The sequence below is a fragment of the Carcharodon carcharias genome, chromosome 30 (genome assembly GCF_017639515.1).
Source record: "Carcharodon carcharias isolate sCarCar2 chromosome 30, sCarCar2.pri, whole genome shotgun sequence".
NCBI lineage: Eukaryota > Metazoa > Chordata > Chondrichthyes > Lamniformes > Lamnidae > Carcharodon > Carcharodon carcharias.
In genome coordinates, this window is record NC_054496.1 from 36,503,768 (window position 1) to 36,510,623 (window position 6,856).

Genomic DNA, 6,856 nt, shown 5'->3' on the forward strand with positions numbered 1-6,856 from the left:
CTTTGCAACAAAAGCCAGCCTATCACTTGCCTTCCCAGTGGCTTGCTGTACCGGCATGCTAACTTTCTATGTGCTTGATACCAGTACACACAAGTCTCACCACACAACAACATGTCAAAGTCTCATGCCTTTTAAAAATTATTCTACTTTTCTATTCTCGTTGCTAAAGTCAATAACCTGCAGCTACACAGCATCTGACAACTTGTTGCCCACTCACTGAACCTGTTACTCTTTGCAGCCTCTTTGTGTTCTCCTCACAACTTACATTCCCACCTAGTTTTGTATCATCAGCAAACTTGGATACATTAATACAGTATTATTATTAGTCTACATTATTGATCTCTTTGTCTAAATCATTAACAGGGATTGTAAATAGTTGAGGCCCCAGCTCTGAACCTTGCAGCAATCCCCTAGTTAGCGGCTGAGAAAGCGAAAATGTCCCGTTTATCCCTACTCTCTGCTACTTCTCCATTGTCCAATCATCCACCCGTGCTAAACGGAAACATGGATCCATGTCAGAAGTTTAATGGTTAATTTGGGACAATTTCAGAAGAGTAAAAATACAATTTAAGAAGCAAACAAGCTCTAACCAAATGGCCCAGGGAACTTGTTTTCAATAACATCCATTGCATCCGTGATACCGGGCTGGAGTAACAGAGAATTCCTCTGAATACATTCAGAAATCCTTGGAAATATTCATCAGCTCTGACAGCATCTGTACAGAGAGAAATCGAGTTAACATTTCAGGCATCAGAACTGGACAAGTTTGAATAGTCATGGACTTTAAGCAACAGGAGGGAGAGAAAAAGGGCAATGGGGAAGCTCTGTGATTGGGTGTAAGACAGGGAGAGATTAAATGACAGAAGAGTTAGTCGTGTGGAGCAAAGGGAGTGGAAATGGGACAAGTAAAGAAACAAAAGATGTGCCTTGAGCAGTTGGGCTGCGTTCCGAATGTGAGAACAAGAGTAAGAGTGAAACATGAAAAGAAATGGAGACAGTTTGGAGACAGAGATTCCAGGCTGTAATGGTTGAATTCAGTGTTGAGCCTGGAAGGCTGTAAAGTATCGAATTGAAAGATGAGGTCGGAATCTTCCGAGGAATGTCAATCACTGTCGGATTGCCACCACGCTCCTACTTTCCTCCAGCACACAGGAGCGCCGCGTTTCTGACCAGGTCTTCCCATCCCGGTTTCTCCAGAAATGCGGAGTGAGCCTGAAATGGAACTGCTTCTTCATAGCGTCGGATCATTGGGGGAGGACAGGCCACGCCCCCTTTTCACAACACCAGCTGCTGGATTTTTTTTATTCATTCACAGGATGTGGGTTTCACTGGCTGGGCCAGCATTTATTGCCCATCCCGAGTTGCCCTTTAGAGGGTGGTGGTGATCTGCCTTCTTGAACCACTGCAGTCCACGTGGTGTAGGGACATCCACTGTGCTGTTAGGAAGGGAGTTCCAGGATTTTTACCAGTAAGTAAAGAGTTTAAATGTCCCAAAGCTTCTTTGGAAAGCTACAGAGAGAAGGTAAGTGAGTAAGGGGGGTGGCTGGGCAAGGGGGTAGGGTGTGTGAGGTAAATGGGTAAGGGGATGGGGTGTCAGGTGGGTAAGGTGGAAGCCGGGAAGGTTGGCAGGTGGATGAGGTGGGTAGGTTGACAGGTGGGTAAGCAGGTAGCTGGGGCAAAGGCTAGTCAGGTTGGGTCGGGGGAATGGGGTGTGCCAGGGGAATTGGGTGGTGCGGCTGCTTATGTCGAGTTGGGGGTGTCGGGAGGTCAATGGGGAGTCAGGGGTCAGGGGGTAGTTGGGGGTCTAGTGGGAGTCGAGTGTGGGGACATTTTGAGTGATTGGTCAGTCAGCTGTGCAGTTACCCAGGAGTTAGACTAGGTTTTCATCGGTCTAACATTTCCTGGGTATCTATTCAGATAAGTACACGGGAACTGTCTGAAGTTGGAGACTTTTGCGGAGGGTCCCAGGGAGCAGGTGAATTCCCATCAGATGTTCAAACTTCCCTGGCAGTTCCCGTGGAGTCAGTGCATTGGGACTTTTCATAATGTCCCATGGTGCATCTTCCGGGGTACATCCATCCGGACTCCGACAATCCGGAGAAATTCCCAAGATATTCTATACGCATATCAATGGGAAGAGGATAACCAGGGAAAGAGTAGGTCCCATAAGTGACCAATGGGGCATTCTATGGGTGGAGCCAGAAGATATCACTAGAGTGTTGAATGAATAATTCACATCCGTCTTCACCCAAGAGAATGAGGATGAAGGTATGGAACTCGGGGAGAGAGACTACGAGGTTCTTAAGCAAACTGATATGGGTGTGACAAGGTATGGAGGTGTTGGCAGGCTTAAAAGTGGACAAATCTCCAGGTGCTGATGATTTGTGTCCCAGACTGCTGAGGGAGGCAAGGAAGGAGATTGTAGGGTCTCTGAGCCAAATTTTTAATTCCTCTCTGGCCACAGGGGAGGTGCCAGAGGACTGGAGAACAGATAATGTGGATCCGCTATTTAAGAAGGGTTGTAGAGAGAAGCCAAGGAACTACAAGCCAGTGAGTCTCACGTCAGTGGTAGGGAAGCTATTGGAGAAAGTTCTGAAGGAGAGTATCTATCTCCAGTTGGAGAGGCAAGGTTTGATCAGGGATAGTCAGCATGGCTTTGTCAGATTGAGGTCATGCCTAACAAATTTGATTGAATTTTTTGAGGAGGTGACCAGGTGTGTAGATGAGGGTAGTGCCATTGATGTAGTTTATATGGATTTCAGCAAAGCCTTTGACAAGGTCCCACATGGGAGACTTATAAAGAAGGCAAATGCACATGGGATACAGGGTAATTTGATAAGATGGATTCATAATTGGCTCAGTTGTAGGAAGCAGAGGGTGATGACAGGAGGATGCTTTAGTGACTGGAAGCCAGTATCCAGTGGCATACCACAGGGATCTGTGCTCACCCTATTATTTGTTATTTATATAAACGATATAGATGACTATGTGGAGGGTAGAATTAGTAAGTTTGCGGATGACACAATGATTGGCCAGGTGGTTAACAGTGAGGTTGAGTGTCTTGGGCTACAGGAGGATATAGACGGGATGGTCAAATGGACAGATAAGTGGCAGACTGAATTAAACCCTGAAAAGTGTGAGGTGATACACTTTGGAAGGAGTAATTTGACAAGGAAGTATTCAATGAACGGCATGACACTAGAAAGTTCTGAGGAACAAAGGGACTTAGCGTGTGTGTCCATAGATCTCTGAAGGCAGAGGGGCATGTTAGTGGGGTCATGAAAAAGGCATCTGGGACACTTGCCTTTATCATTCAAGACATAGATTACAAAAGTAGGGAGGTAATGTTGGAGTTGTATAGAACCTTGGTGAGGCCACAGCTGGAGTACTGTGTGCAGTTCTGGTCACCACATTATAGGAATAATGTCTTTGCACTGGAGGGGTTACAGAGGAGATTCACCAGGATGTTGCCTGGAATGAAACATTTAAGCTATGAAGAGAGGTTGGATAGACTTGTGTTATTTTCGTTGGAGCACAGAAGACTGAGGGGCGACCTGATCGAGGTGTACAAGATCATGAGAGGTATGGACAGGGTGGATAGGGAGCAGCTGTTCCCCTTATTTGAAGGATTAGTCACAAGGGGGCATAAGTTCAAGGTGTGGGGCAGGAGGTTTAGGGGGGATGTGAGGAGAAACATTATTACCCAGAGGGTGGTGACGGTCTGGAATGTACTGCCTGGGAGGGTGGTGGAGGCGGGTTGCCTCACATCCTTTAAAAAGTACATGGGGGAGCACTTGGCAGGTCATAACATTCAAGGCTATGGGCCATGTGCTGGTAAATGGGATGAGGTAGGTAGGACAGGTGTTTTTCATGTGTTGGTGCAGACTCGATGGGCCAAAGGGCCTCTTCTGCACTGTGATGCTGTGATTCTGTGAGATCTGGAGATCGCTTGTGAAAACAGCCTAAAAACTGAACACAACAAGCAACCAACTTACAGATAGAATCCACAACCCGAAGATTCAAACTCCAATACCCTCCGGACTGACCGAGCCAATCCTGAGGCATTGGCACTTCCCTGCCTGTTATTGGATGGAGGCAGCTGTTGGCTCTGCCCCACAGAGGGGAGTTTGTTCCACAGAGCATGAACCAGCTTCCCCTCAATTCCTAGCTTGATCTGTAAATCCACCCACTGAAGCCTCAAAGCGTGATATATTCCCCTCACTGATCAATAATTCAACTTCAATCGTTCATTCTTTTTACATTCCAAACATTGAGGCCCATTTTCATCAACATTTAATTCTCTCTCCCTCTTTATTTCATTTGTGCTTTTCCTCTGAAACATTTCATCCCAATTATTGACGAGAGGGAGGAACTGAACAGAAGAGATTTACTAGAATGATACTAGGGGTGAGGGACTTCAGTTTTGTGGGGAGAGAAATGAACAGAAGAGATTTACTAGAATGATACCAGGGGTGAGGGACTTCAGTTTTGTGGGGAGAGAAATGAACAGAAGAGATTTACTAGATGATACCAGGGATGAGGGACTTCAGTTTTGTGGGGAGACAGGAGAAGCTGGGGTGGTTCTCCTTGGAGCAGAGAAGAGGCAATTTGACAGAGGCGTTCAAAATCCTGAACTGTTTTGATCGGGTCAATAGGGAGAAACTGTTTCCAATGGCAGACGGGTCGATAACCAGAGGACACAGGTTTAAGGTGATTGACAACAGAAGCAGAGGTGACACGAGGAAACATTTTTAACACAGTGAGTTCCTGTGATCTGGAATGTTCTGTCTGATCAGCTGCTGGAAGCAGATTCAATAGTAACTTTCAAAAGAGATTTGGATCAATACTGGAATAGAAAATGTCCAGGTCTTTAGGGTAAAAGCAGGAATTAGGATTGATTGTATAGTTTCACCAAAAAGGCAGCACAGACACGATGGGCCAAATGGCCTCCTGCTTCCTTGCATCATTCTATAATTGTACAGATAGCATGTTGGTCCAATTCCCTCTGAGCTGGGAGAGGATCAAACCCAGACACCGGCTATTATAAACATCACACCCCAACCAACTGAACAAACCTGTCCTTTACTCTCTCTTTCTCACAGCCTCTGCTCCTCACTTTTCCTGTCTTTCCAGCCTGTTCTGTTCCTCTGACCTTCATTCCTGACATTCTATTGACCACGGCCGACTCACTGTCCCTCTCACTCCCACCGTCTCTCTGCCCCTTCACCCATTTCCAAACCTTTCGGTTGAACAGCCTCCCATTTTGGCTCGTCCGCTCCATTAATATAAGATGAAATCATTCTCCACCAGACATTTCCAGACAATCAACGTTACATTAAGACAAGGTTAAGATCCGATTCATTCCCTTTAAACACGGGGAGAGCAGGTCTCCCTGTTCAGGCTCGGGGTCAGATATGGTTTCTCTCCCATTCGTCTGAGAGACATGGGGTCAGGAGTGGAAAATCTCTCCTTGGATTCTCTCTAATTAAAATGGAGAAGAAACAACATTAAGACGCTCAAAACCATGGAGTGAACAATGGTTCTTCAATCTGACACAATCCCAATGGAGTTATTTCCACCTCACGTGAGCTAATCTTCTAATAGGGAATAGAATTCCTGGGGGAATTTCCCCACCGGCTCCCTCCTCACTTCAAGGGAATGGGACCCAACTAGATCTCGGAGATCAGGTTATGTTAATGTTCCGCTGATGATATCTTAATATTATCTGGTGTTTGAGCCACTTTTAATCAGGTTCATGAACAAATTCTTCCATCATCCCTTCTCCCACATTGCATCTCTCGCTCTCATTCATTCTTTATTCCTTACAATCCAGAAAGGGTTCGGAATCAGAGCTCACCCCCAAATCCTCTGTACACAGACCCCCTTCTGTTCCCCTGTTTGATCCAAGGGACCACTGGATAAATTACACCCTTTATAAACACTGAAAGCTGTCTCACAGTGCTGGACATGGAGTTAAATACACTGCAGTGTTTATAGATTGTTTTCCAGTTCACAGTCTGTTCCAATTCATTAGCTTCGGAAGGACGAGCAATCAGAATGAGAAACTATACAAGGTCAGATGGCATCTGGATCACATTCAATTTCATTTGATTCAATGCTCCATATATACCAGGATGGCCGAGTGGTTAAGGCGTTGGACTTAAGATCCAATGGACATGTGTCTGCGTGGGTTCAAACCCCACTCCTGGTAGTTGTGTTTTTCAGCTGTTACTTGTCATCTTGCTGCTCAATTTAACAGAAGAAATAGGAGCACATGGTCCCTCGAGGCTTCTCTGCCATTCAATTAGATCATAACTCATCAAATCCTGGACTCAACTCCACTTACTATCCTGTTCCCCACAACCCTTAATGCTCCTGTCATTTAAGATTCAGTCTAACTCAGCCTTCAGTATATTCAATCAGCCAGTCTCCACTGCTCTCTGGGGTAGAGAATTCCAAAGATTCACAATCCTATGAGAGAAGAAATTCCCCCTCATCTCTGTTTGAAATGGGTAATCCCTTCACACCATCATCCATTCTGTTGTTTAGTCACTCCTTCCAGTGGTAGAAGGGTCTAGCACATACAGGGTTAAAGTGGGACTGAGCCCAGTACCACCCACACAATGATGTAAGAAGGCACATGACCCAGACCGAGGGTCAGTGTGGTGTTGAACAGAGATGTTTTAAGACCTGGACATGGAGTTAGCTCCTTGCCTGTACCCTTTACTGTGTATATGTATATCGTTACAAATAGTTAATAAAGACTTGCTGTTAATATTCAGAAGACTATGAAGATTTCTTGAACAGATGGTGACCAACACCATCCCAACAAGGTGGCACTCAGGATCAAGAACCC

At 45.6% G+C, this 6,856-nt stretch overlaps 1 non-coding gene across 1 annotated transcript; it reads left to right on the forward strand.

Moving 5' to 3' along the window:
- Positions 1–6,128: 6,128 nt before the first annotated feature.
- Positions 6,129–6,211, forward strand: trnal-uaa. Its single transcript has one exon. It is a non-coding gene; the product is annotated as a tRNA-Leu (tRNA).
- The last annotated feature ends 645 nt before the right edge of the window (positions 6,212–6,856 follow it).